A 15,163-nucleotide genomic window follows, 5' to 3' on the forward strand; every position below is an offset into this window, starting at 1 on the left:
ATGAATCTGCCTCAACATTCACAGTTAACATGTTTCTTGCTCCGGTATGGTAACGCCGTCCTGTACACTCCGGCTATTACCGTCGAGTGACATTATACTGAGTGCACTATCGGAAAATTACCCCGAGAAATTAAACAGAGAACCGACTCGTGGAGATAACATCTTGGACCTACTGATAACTAACAGACCCGAATTCTTCGACTCTGTAAGCGCAGAACAGGGAATCAGTGATCATAAGGCCGTTGCAGCATCCCTTAATATGGATGTAAATAGGAATATAAAAAAAAGGGAGGAAGGTTTATCTGTTTAGCAAGAGTAATAGAAGGCAGATTTCAGACGACCTAACAGATCAAAACGAAAATTTCTGGTCTGACACTGAGAATGTTGATTGTTTATGGAAAAAGCTCAAGGCAATCGTAAAATGGATTTTAGACAGGTACGTGCCGAGTAAAACTGTGAGGGACGGGAAAAACCCACCGTGGTTCAACAACAAAGTTAGGAAACTACTGCGAAAGCAAAGAGAGCTTTACTGGAAGTTTAAACGGAGCCAAAACCTCTCAGACAAACAGAAGCTAAACGATGTCAAAGTTAGCGTAAGGAGGGCTATGCGTGAAGCGTCCAGTGAATTCGAAAGTAAAATTCTATGTACCGACTTGACAGAAAATCCTAGGAAGTTCTGGTCTTACGTTAAATCAGTAAGTGGCTCGAAACAGCATATCCAGACACTCCGGGATGATGATGGCCTTGAAACAGAGGATGACACGCGTGAAGCTGAAAAACTAAACACCTTTTTCCAAAGCTGTTTCGCAGAGGAAGACCGCACTGCAGTTCCTTCTCTAAATCCTCGCACAAACGAAAAAATGGCTGACATCGAAATAAGTGTCCAAGGAATAGAAAAGCAACTGAAATCACTCAACAGAGGAAAGTCCACTGGACCTGACGGGATACCAATTTGATTCTACACAGAGTACCCGAAAGAAATTGCCCCCCTTCTAACAGCGGCGTACCGCAAGTCTCTAGAGGAACGGAAGGTTCCAAATGATTGGAAAAGAACACAGGTAGTCCCAGTCTTCAAGAAGGGTCGTCGAGCAGATGCGCAAAGCTATAGACCTATATCTCTGACGTCGATCTGTTGTAGAATTTTAGAACATGTTTTTTGCTCGCGTATCATGTCGTTTCTGGAAACCCAGAATCTACTCTGTAGGAATCAACATGGATTCCGGAAACAGCGATCGTGTGAGACCCAACTCGCTTTATTTGTTCATGAGGCCCAGAAAATATTAGATACAGGCTCCCAGGTAGATGCCATTTTCCTTGACTTCCGGAAGGTGTTCGATACGGTTCCGCACTGTAGCCTGGTAAACAAAGAGCCTACGGAATATCAGACCAGCTGTGTGGCTGGATTGAAGAGTTTTTAGCAAACAGGACACAGCGTGTTGTTCTCAATGGAGAGACGTCTACAGACGTTAAAGTAACCTCTGGCGTGCCACAGGGGACTGTTATGGGACCATTTCTTTTCACAATACACAGGGTGTCCCAACTATCTTGTCCACCCAAAATACCTCTGGAACAGTAACAGCTATTGGAAAACGACTTTCAACGGTACCAATGTAGGGCTGGGGCCCATGAATGTACATATTTGGAAACATTCTAAAACGAAAGCATATGTGTGTTTTAACACAAACTTATGTTTTTTTTAAATGGACCTCCTATATTTTTTCTTCAGCAATCCATAGCATGACAAAGCACATACACAATGGCGTTGATTGCATCGCAATATTCCCATTACATCCCGAGATATAGAGACGCGAAGTTGACGCTTGAAACACCCGACATGTGCTGCTAGCGCACGTCCTGAGGCTCAGGCGTGAAACCCATGCTGCCCGTAATCGCGATGTGATTGACATGTGTAATCACACCTCCATACTTATCAAGAGGTCCGAAACGAATAATACGGTCTACTGCCATCAACTCTCATAAGCACATAATGGTTTCCCTCTCGCATGTTTTATGTATCTACGTACACAATATGAACCAGTACCGATCGGTGTACACCCGTCAGGTTGTCTTATTTATCCTGCGCACCCAAAATAATTTTTATGTAATGCGCAGGTCCTGGCTCTACCTAGTCAAGTGTCCAACGTAGTTCCCACTACTGCCACAGTTACCACTTCGCCTTGTTTATGATTTGCGACCCATGCAAATCCCTGTACTCCACCACCCTCCGAGCATCCCATTTGTTGTTGCTTTGGCGTGCAGTACACCGCTTGCCAGTGTAGTCGTGCATCAGAGTAATCTAGTGACGGCACGGAGGTAGTACACATTGTGAATAAACGTTGTGTTGCGGAACTTATGCTGTACAGTATAATGTACACACATGAAGGCGTGGTAGAAATGCTGCTGATCTATGGAGAATGTACGTTGACGGGGAATACGTTATAAGATTGCTTGTTTGTTGATAGTACTGTTAGCGAACATTATGATTATTAAGTTAATATGTCTGTTTTCTACCCTACTCTACATACACTGTACCCTGTTGTAGGTGGACGAAATGCTGTTCAGGCAGAACGACTGTACAGAAGACTATTCCCTAACAAGCCATCGCCTTCGCGCCGGATGTTTGGTCGTCTCACATCTCGTCTACGTGAAACGGGAAGCTTAAATCCAAGACCTCGACATCGTCGCAGAACACGCACAGATGAACATGCTGAAATTGCTGTGCTCGCTACCATAGCTGTGAATCCTCAAATCAGCACACGTCAAATTGAACATGAAGTTGGTGTGTCGAAATCAAGTGCACAGCGTATTCTTAAACGTCATAAATATCATCCTTACCATGTTCATTTACACCAGGATTTTCATGGAAATGACTTCCGCAATAGGGTAACATTTTGTCGGTGGGCTCAGCAACAACTTCTGACTAATCCAAATTTATTTGGAGATGTTCTCTTTACCGACGAGGCATCATTCTCCAACAAAGGAATTGTCAATATGAGGAATATGCATTATTGGTCCGCAAACAATCCAAAATTGCTCCGTCAGGTAGAGCATCAACGTCCGTGGAGAGTTAATGTTTGGTGTGGGATTATTGGAGATACCATTATCGGACCTTTCTTTATAAATGGCATCCAAAATGGCAGACAATACTCCAGATTTATACGACACAATCTTCCTGTTCTCTTGGACACCGTACCTCTGAACCGGAGAATGGTCATGTGGTATCAGCATGACGGCTGCCCTACACATAACGCCTTACGAGCATGACGACGATTCCCTGGTAGGTGGATTGGACGAGGTGGCCCAGTTAGGTGGCCTGCCCCATCTCCGGACCTTACACCGCTGGATTATTTTCTTTGGGGAGCAGTGAAGGAAGCTGTTTACCAACATGAACCAACAACACCAGAGGACATGAAGCAACGCATTATTGATGCTTGTACAGCCATCAGAGAGGAAACAGTAGCACGAAGTAAGGCATCCTTCATCCGCAGAGTGACCCTATGTATGCAAGCCAATGGGCATCACTTTGAACATGAGATGTGAACGCTATGTTTAGTATGTAGTGCTGGTATCACAGTGGAAGTTTCTACAAAGGACCATTTTACCCAGTGATGTTAAGAAACATTTGTTTGCAACAATATGTCATTTAACGCATTAGATAAACACAACATTGATAATTATGTGATAATAAAACTGATTGGTTAAACATGTTTACATTCATCTTCTATGTCCTACCTGAACTTCCCAAATCAAAACATTTTTACCTAAACAACGGTAAAACTTTTAGTCCACTTGCTCGTTTCACTAAAACCATCAACATGAATTTTACTATTAAGAGTGAATGATTAACTGTCACTTGCGCTAGATCTACAGTAAAGTAAATTTTTAACGTTGAACGGCATTACCTTTTTAGTAACGGATTAACGATAAGCGAAGTTAACTTTGTGACTAACGTTGCGGTACACAGATATGTTACAGAACCGCATCACCCCTAGCCTATGGGATAAATACCTGCTGGAATGTACGACGATAATGCAGGATGGCAGCAGACCGTATTATTCGTTTCGGACCTCTTCATAAGTATGGAAGTGTGATTACGCATGTCAATCACATCGCGATTACGGGCAGCATGGGGTTCACGCCTGAGCCTCAGGACGTGCGCTAGCAGCGCATGTCGGGTGATTCAAGCGTCAACTTTGCGTCTTAATTTCTCGGGATGTAATGGGAATATTGCGATGCAATCAACGCCATTGTGTATGTGCTTTGTCATGCTATGGATTGCTGAAGAAAAAATATAGGAGGTCCATTTAAAAAAACATAAGTTTGTGTTAAAAAACACATATGCTTTCGTTTTAGAATGTTTCCAAATATGTACATTCATGGGCCCCAGCCCTACATTGATACCGTTGAAAGTCGTTTTCCAATAGCTGTTATTGTTCTAGAGATATTTTGGGTGGACAAGATAGCTGGGACACCCTGTATATAAATGACCTAGTAGATAGTGTCGGAAGCTCCATGCGGCTTTTCGCGGATGATGCTGCAGTATACAGAGAAGTTGCAGCATTAGAAAATTGCAGCGAAATGGAGGAAGATCTGCAGCGGATAGGCACTTGCTGCAGGGAGTGGCAACTGACCCTTAACGTAGACCAATGTAATGTATAATACATAGAAAGAAGGATCCTTTTTTTGTATGATTATATGATAGCGGAACAAACACTGGTTGCAGTTACTTCTGTAAAATATCTGGGAGTAGACGTACGGAACGATTTGAAGTGGACTGATCATATAAAATTAATCGTTGGTAAGGCGGGTGCCAGGTTGAGATTCATTGGGAGAGTCCTTAGAAATTGTAGTCCATCAACAAAGGAGGTGGCTTACAAAACACTCGTTCGACCTACATTTGAGTATTGCTCATCAGTGTGGGATCCGTACCAGGTCGGGTTGACGGAGGAAATAGAGAAGATCCAAAGAAGAGCGACGCGTTTCGTCACGGGGTTATTTGGTAAGCGTGATAGCGTTACGGAGATGTTTAGCAAACTCAAGTGGCAGACTGTGCTAGAGAGGCGCTTTGCATCGCGGTGTAGCTTGCTGTCCAGGTTCCGAGAGGGTGCGTTTCTGGATGAGGTATCGAGTATATTGCTTCCTCCTACTTATACCTCCTGAGGAGATCACGAATGTAAAATTAGAGAGATTCAAGCGCGCACGGAGGCTTTCCGGCATTCGTTCTTCCCGCGAACCATACGCGACTGGAACAGGAAAGGGAGGTAATGACAGTGCCCTCCGCCACATACCGTTGGGTGGCTTGCGGAGTACAAATGTAGATGTAGATGTACCACTGAGTGGTGCATGTCTCGCTGAGCACGCCTAGTTTGTCTCGCAATCCTTTTGCGAACACGTTGCTATAACCTATATATGAGCCAACTGCACTTACTGGTCAGTGGTAGCTAACGCAAAGCTCAAACGCGGCTTTCTTAGAAAATACCATACGTTTCAGTTAAAACTAGGTAGCAACACTACATTCCTAAAGTGAAACCTATCGTCATCAAATTGAAACTTAGTTTTTTTTGTTTTTCCTTTTTTGTGCTTTTATTACGGCCAGCAACTTGGATGTATGATACACTTCATAACCTGTCATGCTGATTATACTATATTTCTCGCATTTACACGCACTTGCAATATGTGAAAGACTGTGGATGATATTCTGACTAAAATAAAATAGTATATCTTCAGTCTCACGGGTTCTATGCACTAACTTGAATAATAATTGCATAAAAAGTTCTCGGTTTACTTGCCGCGTCAAATTTGGATAAAATCCCAAGCTTGAATAATAATTATTTGGTTTCCAGATCCCCCACTGATATTATCTTGTTTGGTCGCTGATGTCTTGTTTGACAGGATGTCTATCAAAGCTCTGTCAAACTGACTCTAGTACTGTCCGCCACATCTACACACAGTTTTCATCTATAACGTCAGCAGACAGTTATTTCACCTCGTTGAAGTACTTGATGTACTGTTTCCGCCTTTCCTCTCTCTAATCGGCAGTTAATTTATGGTACTAATTGAAAATGTTGCCTAGATCATAGTGAGCACACAAATGCATTTCAATATCTACCATGCAAAGATTTAACTTTCGATGCTTATAAAGTGTTACAAAAATATATGCACTGATGGTAAAGGTTAACACCGGCGACAGTTGTGAGATTGCAGTTCGTGTGGTGCCCTGTAGGGGTCTACCTGGCGTAGCTAACTAGCACCCTCTCTTGTCGACTCGAAATGGTGATAATACAGAAACGGAAGGCGTTTTGTGTTATCCGCTTCAACAGGTGCAGTTTAGCTAAAATTGCGTGAAGTGATTTCCGTCGCGAATACGGCACTGCACATCCTGAAGCTCAGACCATTCCCCAACAATGGCATCAAGATATTGATTGTGTAGTGAACATACAAAGGTCGTCCAAGTGTCCTCGTTTAAAATGTATAGCGCATTTAACGACTTTCCACGTAGTCCACAGGAGTCAATTAGTAGCTTCATCCGAGAATTAATCAGTCCTCATGTAGCAGTTTGGCATGTTCCACGGTGACCTTAGCATTTAAAACAATGCGGCATCCAGTTGCTGCAACACGACGATATACAACAACACCTATTGACACAGTAATTCATTCTGAGCGTGGAGACAGATGATAACAGTAATCTTTCTCGTTTAGTGTTCAGCGATGAGGTAACATTCCGCTTAATGGGAAAATGAACAACCATATCCTAAAAATATAGGCAACGCAGCAGCCACTGACAGCTATGGAGCACGTGCGAGACTCACCAAAATTTCACCCCTTTTGCTTCGTTTCCCCAGGAAATGTATATGACCGGGTCTTACCTGCAGGAAAGATAGTTACATTAATCGCGTACCTTGATATGATAAAGATCTAGTTTTTTCTACACCTGCAAGGACAGACCGAAAATAACGTTTTTTAACAGCACATAACGCCACTTCACGAGCACCTATAGATAAGAAAATTTCTTAACAAATGATCTGCCTCATCTATGGATCAGTCATAAGGGTCGTACAAATCTCGCATTATACCACTTGCCTCCAAGGGCGTCTGAACTCACATTGTGTGCATCTTATTGTGTGGTTTTGTGGAAGACTCCATCTATGTACTTCCTCATTCCAACAGATTTGGTGAAGTCCAAAGCTGCATAGTAACAGTAGTGAATGCTCGCAAAAGTATGCGACGAGTGTAACTATTGTCTGGTTGTTTGTCGAACGTCCGATAGAAGGCAAATTAAACACCTGTGGGGGATAAGGTAGGTGGGGGTAAAAACATGCATTTTTGGTTTCAGTAAATATTTAAACAAAACTTTCAGAAATATTACATCAGTTACGGACACAGCACCAAGTTTGACAGCTTGGTAACACGATGTAAGAGTTTCATTATTATCTAATGATTATTAGAGGAGTAATAAAAGTTTCCTAAAAAGCAATTTTGCAGTCCTGTGACAAGAATCTGCGTACTTTTGCGCACCACTGAAGAAAATGAAAACATTACACATAAAAACATGGAAAAACAAATCAGAAACTTTTTATTTTTCGGCCAAATTCAAAAAGTAAATGTCGTAATGATGCGAGGATGAGGCCGAAAAAAACTTTTATCTACGGATGTTCTTTGTCCAAAAAAATAAAAAAAGTTTTTGTGAATCGTCCGAGATGCTCACTACTTTTGTCGGTTTTAAAATGTTTTCTTAACGCAGGCTCTGAAAACTGAGCTTCTTTGGATGCTCGCCGTATTGAGCTTCCGTTTTCAATAATGCCAAGTACTTGCTGATAGAGCGGCTCCGTTAACGGCTGTTCTCGGTCGGTTTCTGGAAAACGGAAAAATGCTGCTATGGAGGACTTGATTATATTGAAAGTGTGTTTGAGAGGTAGAAATGTTTGAAAAAACCACTACCCACCGGAAGAACAACTACAAAAAAGAAAAATCAGCTAACTCTCTCTTACGTAAGCAATGAGATATCTACAATAAATAAATACCAACGAAAAATGCTTGAATGCACAAGAAACGACTACATAAGTCACTGTAAAGGTTATGAGATTGCGAATAGTTTCTTGGTGGGGTAAAAGTACACACCGCGAACTTCTACCCCATTGGACACACGTCGTTTTACCCCATTCCACTATTTTGTTTTTCGGGGATCTCCATATAACACACATGACTCAAGTCATGCAAATGGAGGAGGATATTGGAAGCTTGTGACCACCCGTTCCGGTACCGAGTTCAAATGGGTGTGAATTCCTAAGGGACCGTTGAGGTCATCGGTCCGTAGACTTACACACTACTTAAACTAACTTACGCTAAGAACAACACATACACACACACACACAAACACACACGCCCGAGGGAGAACTCGAACCGCCGGGTGGAGAGGCCGCATAGTACCGAATTCATCCAATTTTTAAATAGATTTAGGTTCACCTAACACTCAGTCAACTATACAATTTTTACACTCAAAATGTTCAAAAGTGACTCACCAAATTTCCTCCAGCTATACTGTTTTTTAAGACACGCGATACACTGACGGTTCACACCAAATATTGTAACACGAAAGATTACGATTTAGAAGTATCTGGGTCAGTTAATTATTCTGCGACTGTGAGTTTTAAAATGTCTTAAGTGCGCCAGTCATATTCACACTGACGAATCTGACTTCGTATATAATATGTAGGAAGCTGGCTCTATGTAATTACTGCAATTAGTAGTTATCTGATTGAGATAGCAGAGTAATGTCGCCTAAATAGATCACATCCGAGATGGCTAATTCTTTATCGTGAAAAAATAAAGGAGAAACCTCAACGACACTTCTGAAGGATTGGCTGTTAAAAATACATATATGGCATTAGTGCCAGGAAAACTTAAAAGTATAATGTGATATGTCTATCTGTTGGTAAATGTTATTATCATAATAAGATATTTATATAATCGTTACAGACAGAAGCTAGGAGGAGAACAGATAACGAAGTAATAGGAGAAGGAAGAAAGGAAAAAGATGAGAGAGATATTTCCTTTACACGGTTTCAACTCAGTGTCATCAGTATTTCAAATTCATATACTGCATTATGTGAGACTGCTCATTATCATAAAAGCAAATGTGATATTGGAGCAAACCATTACAACTGTCTGTATAAACAAATTCACAGAAATGTTATTGTGCCTTCTAGATTGCCAGAAGGTGCCAGAATAGAACTAAGGAGATAAAGACGTGTGCGCTGCCAGGTGGGAGAATGGTCAACTTCTGCTTTAGGAACCTGAAAATTTGATGTGTACTCTTGCCCCACGCGCACTTTTGCCGCCACCCGCCCTGAACTAAAATTAAGATCCTAAACGTAATCCTAAAAAGTACATCACGGTTGTAAAGGCACGCGTGTAAAAATGTACCACTGTAAATTTGATTGATTCTTTTGCAAGAAAAAAATCTTTGTAATCCTCTGGCAGTTGTCTATTGATTTAGAAGCTGTAATAGCAGCCTTGCTACCGAAGTAATCGTGGAAATTCAGGTCCGCCTATTATTCGGCATATACCAGCCATCACCAGCGGATATTCAGGTGTGCTGTATGTAAAGATGTTGTAAGTATTAACTCTTACTTCATATATGTTTTCGTTTGTAGGTGTGAATGAAAGTATACTTTAATGGCGACTCAATGGCGCCTAAACAATTTTGGGCATTGAAAAGGCTAGTGGGTGGACCTAAATTCTCATAGTGTCCGACAGTAGTAATATCAATGCTGCTGTGTGATTTCTTTTTTGATTTAAATAATGAAAACCGCCCCAGTTACTTATTGTTTGATGCTAAGCATAACGCTTTTCGAGTATTTATTCTACATGAATGTTCGCTTGTAAACAATGGGCTTTGAAAAAGAGAATATATTCTCGAAACGTGTTATGCTGAGCATCAAAAAATAAATAACTGGTGTAGTTTTTATCATTTTAATGACGAATGACACAGTTGCAGACTTTCCTGAAACATCTAATACGATGAATGAAATTAAGTGATTTCTTTTTCTTAATAAATCGGTATTGACATTTAATGTGGTACAATTCTCTCTCTTTAGTGTTAAATCCTGAGGTTGGTTTGCAACAGCACGCCGTTCATTTCCGCGTACGTCATGCATCGCACATCATTCAAAATCAGCTGTCTGAATGACATCGTTTATCGTCCCTGGAGATTCTTTTCCTCAGCAGCTGCTTCTGTTATCGTCACAATGATCTTATTGTGTCTCAAAATGCGTCCTACCCGTTTGTCTCTTCTTATTTGGATGTGACTCGGAGATATCTGGTTTCCTGTACTCTTCTCAGCGCCTCTTCATTGATAACTACTCCCTTTCAGCTGATCTCCATCTCTCCACCCAGCACCAAATCTCCAGGTCTTCTAGCCGTCTTCTGTCTCTTTTTTCCTACTGTCACATCAGCATAGTGCCACACGCCAAAAAAAGTGCTTTAATGACCAGTTTCCTTATTTTCAAACAGTTATTCTTTCTGGTGAGTAACTTCTTGATCAAATTAAATACAGTTTTAGCCTACTGCACTGTGCTTGCAATTTCTTCGTGGCTTCTACCGTCCCTTGTGATCCTACTTTAGGAACCTCAAAATTTGATGTCTATTCTTGCCCCACGCGTACTTTTGCCGCCACCCGCCCTGAACTAAAATGAAGATCCTAAACGTAATCCTAAAAAGTACATCACGGTTGTAAATGCATGCGTGTAAAAATGTACCACTCTAAAATTGGTAAATTCCTCTACAAATTCTAGTTTTTCTTATCCATTTCTTATTCTTATAGATGTTCATATTCTTTTTGAGCACTGGATAGCATTCTTTAGTCTTTCACTTGTTTATTCTCATAGTATACCAACTGCAGAAAATCTTTCCATTGTACTGGGCACCTTCTCCAGATCTTTCACCTTCGTGATCACAACAGTATCATCTCCTTAACGCAGCATATCTGTCTTCAGGCTATTAATTTTGATCCACACCTCAGCAGTTTCACGAATTTTCTCTGCAGCTCCCTGAATGTAAGCGTTGAATACAAGAGAAGAAAGAGCATCTGCGTGTCTCACGTTCTTCTCTTGCTCACTTAGCTATGGTTTCGTTGTTGTGATATAATTAAACTTGATGATGAGTGTCTACTCCATAATATTTATTGGCATTAAGTGTGATAAAACATAGAAAGGTTAGTTTGAAATGGTAATGTGTTTCGGCTGTGCGCTTCTTGCACCTCTCGACAAGCTTGTAGTGATTTCTCATAATATCTGATAACAAATATCTGACACCCATCCCTCATCATCAGTTCCATTCCTTAAGAATTTACATACTAATAAACTGTGTGTTTCTGTGAAGATGCGGACAGATGTTTGAAACTGACACAGCGTACTGTCTCTCCATTACCGCCACGTATCACCCTCTTTCTGACGCTGCTGGCAACACGCTCCTAATCTGGGGAAAAGTCCATTCAACATTACTGTATTCATTACGAAAACCGAAACAACGTCTTCATTTTACTCTCGGAGCCCCGTGACATTTCCATCTGGTATTGTTTGTTTTAGCCGTATCCTCCAATACGTGATCGAAAGTGAATCAGCAAATATCTTCCTGAAGAATAGAGAGTAAGCACCCGACTAGTTTACAGTGAGATATTCGATATGTTCGGACGTTGCGTAGTAGTCTGCTGTTTCTATTGTGTTGCTATAATAGCATTTCTATCTTACAGGACATAGATCTCCATGATCATGAGACCTTTTCTATATTTATTACTAGTCTGCGTGGGGGTTCACTACTTTGTATACTTTAGCACTTTGTTTTTACCTACTTATATGATGCAGCTGAAACAACAGTACTTCTTATTCTGTTGTTTCTACCGAAAGCATTCCATCCGTTTCCACCACTTCACCTTGTATGCAAGGTTTTCAGTCGAAATACAGGAGAAAGAAATAATGCCCAAGCTGCAAGCCGAAAAAGTGGAATATTGAAAGCGTCGTAAAAACACTAAAATCAGTGACCGTAGCTTATACAAAACATTTGTTACACGCAGAAACTGAAGTCTCTCTGAAAACTGCCAAAGTCAATGTACATAATTTCTCAAAACATTTTTTGAGGTATATGTTTACAAAATAACTGGATACAAAGAAAACCTTAATTTTTTCAGTTAATTTCCATGGAGAGGGCATTAATAATGATATCTCCAAAGCATCACACAAATCATAGAATAGACAAACAATATTCTGATTAAAACCAGTCCACAGTACGCTATTATCTCGAAAAAATTACACTTCGTTTACATTCATTCAGGTGTTTCACTTTCATGTCCTCATTTTTGTTTCACTGTTCTTTTGTCAAAAACAATAAAATAATCTATGCCGTTAGCCAATTGTTACCTAATTGTAGTATAATTGTTGCTTGAACCATGTCGAACCACGAATAAGTAAAGGTGGCACACATGTTAAATGTGTCTGACTGTGCTCTAATGAGAAATGGAGACACGGGACTCTGGATGTGAAAACAATGAAGAGATTGCATGCGAATTTGTTGCGTACATGTTCTGTCATTCACCAGAAGGGATCTGTGCCCTCAAAGATAGTTATCACTAAAGAGGCTAAAGCTAACGCTACTCCGGCGTTTATGGTGAGTCCCAAGAAGCTCCTGAGACAAGGTATCATATGGTTCCGTCCAACGAATAATGATGATAGAGTGGAGATAATCAAAACCACATTTTGTTCAAGAGTTATCACCATAGTACTGTGATATTAGAGTGAAGTCTGTTGAATACACGTTACAATGGATGGAAGAGAATGCAGATATCCTGAGTAACAGTCTGCGGACAGAGGAAGCCGTGTTCAGTGTGGTTGGGTTCATACAACACCGTCACTGCTGTTCTTCGGTACCTAGCGAAAACAGTCATCATTGTGCGAAATTACGACCACGTCCATCGTTTACAGTGGGGTATGGTATTCGCGATGATACTATTACTGACCATATATCCTCGGTGGAACGAATGTGGTGAGGTGTGTGCACTTGCCATAAAATTTCACCTATACCACTGTTACACACTGGGACAATGTGGACTTTATTCGAGACGGGGCCCCGCTTCCTCCCCCCTCCCTTCTTCAATGTGCATTGATTTCACGAGAACAGATTAACAATGCTTTTCCAGTCGGTGTAATTAGGCGTCGTGGAAATGCTGAGTGGCCACCGAAATGACCCCATTCCTTCCACTTCGGTATTTGAAAGAGAAACTGTACGCCAATTGTACGTGCAGTTACGGAGCCGTGATTAGGGAGGGGTGCACACTCGTACCAAACGAAATGTTACAACGATTTGTCACGAACGTTGCAACCTTACTGCAACGATGTGTTACGAGTGCTGGTGCCTACGTTGAAACATGAAGTGCAAAAGAGCTTACCACACAATACAAATGAAATTAATCGTGTAACAAACTTTATGATAGACCCATAATGAAATAAAAATAGGGACATAATTGTGAATCACCTTGTACTTTTTACCACAGGTCTCTTTAAAACCGTACTAAGGCTCAGAGTTTTCTCGAATTCAACTGTCACTGGATAATAATGACCCAAAATATAGTATATTCTGGGCATGCACAGCTGTCAGCGGAATTCTCGTTACATTCGTGGAACATAATAAGGAAGCGAGGAATATTGTGTTTAACGTCACGTCGACACCTAGGTCTTTGGAGACGGAGTACTAGCGCGGATTGTACGGGAAAGGAAATCGGCCGAGCTCTTGAAAAGGAGCCGTCCTGGCATTTCCCTGGAGCGATTGAAGGAGATCACGGAAAACCCAAATCAGGATGGCAGGACGCCGGTTTGGACCGTCGTCCTCCCGGGTGCGGGTCCAGTGTGCTAGCCACTGTGCCACCTCGCACGGTACAGAAAACAGTGGTTAACTTCCAATCGGCGATGAGGTCACCAGAGACCGATTACAGCCGCGAATATGGCGGGGAACCATCCAGGTCATCATGTATAATCATATGCAGTGTGATCAGAAACAGTCAAAAAGGGTTGTAGAGGTGTTGCAACGGAGGCTGTACTGAGCAATAATTCTTAAGAAAAAAATTCGATACGTTGCGCCGTTTCCTAGTTCCTTAACGTGGCAGTTTGTCAACAAAGTCGTCTCGCGGGCAAACTCAAGCAGCCTGCAAGAGGCCATGTCGTCAAACGTGTTTTTCGTTTGTTTCCCTGAAATCGAACAAACTTAGCTTAAATTTATCTCTTCCAGAAAAAGTCACATGAAAACTGGTAATGAGTATTTTAACAAGTGATAACTCACGGACCCTCATATGTCTGTGGATTACCGCATTTCAGCGCATACAAGTGCTTGAATTTGTCCACGCAACAACCTGATTCTCCAACTTCAGCATTAACTAACTCGGGAACGGTACAACGAATCGAATTTCTTTCTTAACAACTATTCCTCAACACATCCTCGACTGTTTCTGATCACCCTGTATGTCTACTCAAAAACCATCAAACGTTGTGCGACGTGGTGTACTTTTAGCAACATTGCCATCTTACCACGCACCTGAAATTATTCATGAAAATCATAGAAAATTTAAGCATGTGTGGCTAACAGAAATTTTAAGGGCTTTTGATACTGGTACCATGTCGCAAACGTAATGAATCTGCACCAGGTGTTGATTTCCATCCTCCATGGCTTCGATACATCACTGAGGAATGTTAAGATGGTTACACTGACAAGGCCTTCCTCTATTGTTCCTTGCCGCTCCCCCCCCCCCCCCCCCCACCCCTCTCCGGAAATCGTTCTCTTGCGGAGTTGGTTCCAAGAATTTTTAGCATGTTGCAGCCCCGTCAGCAACTGTGATAGACTACTATATTGAAATATTGGCCTCAGCTGCGAAAATTTTCTGGTCTTTACCCAGGTTTCGGCTAGAATAATCTAGCCTTCTTCAGAAGCATAAAATTAGTATAACATGCCAGAGTAAGGCACAGTCAACATCAAAAATTAAAACCTACAGTACCATGGTAACATGTCGAATTAAAACTACTTAACTGAAGTCCACCTGGGTAAAGACCAGAAAATTTTCACAACTGAGGCGGATTTTTCAATATATTAGAGTTGGTTCTCTTTCCGGTGACGTCGATTAGAT

Source organism: Schistocerca serialis, chromosome 4, assembly GCF_023864345.2.
Source record: "Schistocerca serialis cubense isolate TAMUIC-IGC-003099 chromosome 4, iqSchSeri2.2, whole genome shotgun sequence".
NCBI classification, from domain to species: Eukaryota; Metazoa; Arthropoda; class Insecta; order Orthoptera; family Acrididae; genus Schistocerca; species Schistocerca serialis.